The following is a 1,684-nucleotide window of genomic DNA, read 5'->3' on the forward strand; positions in this document are numbered from 1 at the left end:
TACTATCTTGATATAGTTAAAGGCTACCCGGCCATTGACCTTCTTCTGTGCGAATGCGCACACTTTGCCCGAACTCTTACGGGAATCGTCACCTTAGTTGGCGCGAGTAATGAGTGAACGGGCAAATATCCTTTACGAACATTACAGATGTAGGTTGTGGACAGTTGGGAATTAGCGTCTCACGGGAAGCGTGCAAGGGATAAGTCCCTGCAGTCCCGCTATCCTCTGTGCCCTCGGTGGCTCAGGTGGACAGAGCGTCTGCCACGTAAGCAGGAGATCCCGGGTTCGAGTCCCGGTCGTGGCACACATTTTCAGCTGTCCCCATTGAGTTATATCAACAACACTTGTTGGCAGCTTGGAGGTTTCGATTAATTATCATTTCTAATTGTGGGTGAATGTACATCTATAGGTTGTTCAAGCTGACACCGTAATGACTGTGGTAATGTCACTTATTCGCCAGGAATAAAACTAGTCTGAGAACTTTCTTGGTGGACAGAGTGTATATGTGATGACCTTAAATTAAAATTGTGTGTAACCTATGACATTTTGGTTCCTTAGACGTGGAAGCTAGGACTGTGGAAACCACAGAAAAGGAACTCGCTCTGAATACCTCAACATTGAGGGAAATCGTTGTCATCCTTCCTTCTATAGAAACAAAAGCAAAAATGGTGTAACTAGAGCAACAGGCAACATTGACAATACATTTCAGACATAAAAAACGTAATGAGCCTCCTCTTGATGTTCGTGATTGAAGAGACGAAATGAGAAGGATGTATTCAAGAAAGAAAAGTTGGAGATCTTTCGACGACTAAGTCACTGATGACCTATCACAAACTCCTCTTCAAATGAACTATCCCGGCCTTCACGTCACTCAGTTTTACAGAACTCAATGAAAACCTAAATCAGGAAGGATGGACGGAGATTGTTATCTACCCCTCCAGAGTGCAAGTGGCGGCGGTAAATTACTACGGGAGCAAACTGCTGAGGTCATCGGTCCCTAGGCTTACACACTACTTGATCTAACTGAAACTAACTTACGCTAAGGACAACACACATACCATTGCCCGAGGGAGTATTCGAACCTTCGACGTGGGGAGCCGCGCGAACCGTGGTTAGGCGCCCCAGACCCCGTAGCTAACCCGCGCGGCCAGAGTGCAAGCCTAGAATAAAATGTAGCGATATTGGGAAACATCTGCACTAAACCCCTGAAGGCTTCAGATGCACACTGAGCTGCAGTGTACTTCTACTAACTGAAGTGTAATGGGAAACAATTTCCAAGAGGTCAAGACGCCTTCCTAATCCGTTCAGTTGTGGTTAGACGAATTACTACGTATCAGTCATCTGAAAATGGGTTGCTAAAAAATCGAAAGCATCGTGTAACAATAAAAGAATTTCGATTACACAACGATCACTATACACACCTAGGACAGTATGCCTAACTTGTGTAAATTATTTCAATTGTTTTCAATAGACTGAGTGTAATAGAAAACTGTCATGTGTAGAGTGAAATGAAACAGCATAATTAAGAGTAATATCAGATGGTTGTTTTAGTTCACTGTGAGGTGTTTGCAGAGGTTTTTTTTTTTTCGCTGTGCTATGGTTCATCATATTTTGTACCTGATTCAGAAAAGAATCCTAGATATTAGAAAAAAGTATTTTAACACCACTGAAGATTCTGATTAGA

At 42.9% G+C, this 1,684-nt stretch overlaps 1 non-coding gene across 1 annotated transcript; it reads left to right on the forward strand.

The window, feature by feature from the left end:
* The first annotated feature begins 229 nt into the window (after positions 1–229).
* On the forward strand, positions 230–304 carry Trnat-cgu (transfer RNA threonine (anticodon CGU)). Its single transcript has one exon. It is a non-coding gene; the product is annotated as a tRNA-Thr (tRNA).
* The last annotated feature ends 1,380 nt before the right edge of the window (positions 305–1,684 follow it).

This window comes from Schistocerca nitens, chromosome 4 (genome assembly GCF_023898315.1).
Source record: "Schistocerca nitens isolate TAMUIC-IGC-003100 chromosome 4, iqSchNite1.1, whole genome shotgun sequence".
Classification (NCBI taxonomy): Eukaryota; Metazoa; Arthropoda; class Insecta; order Orthoptera; family Acrididae; genus Schistocerca; species Schistocerca nitens.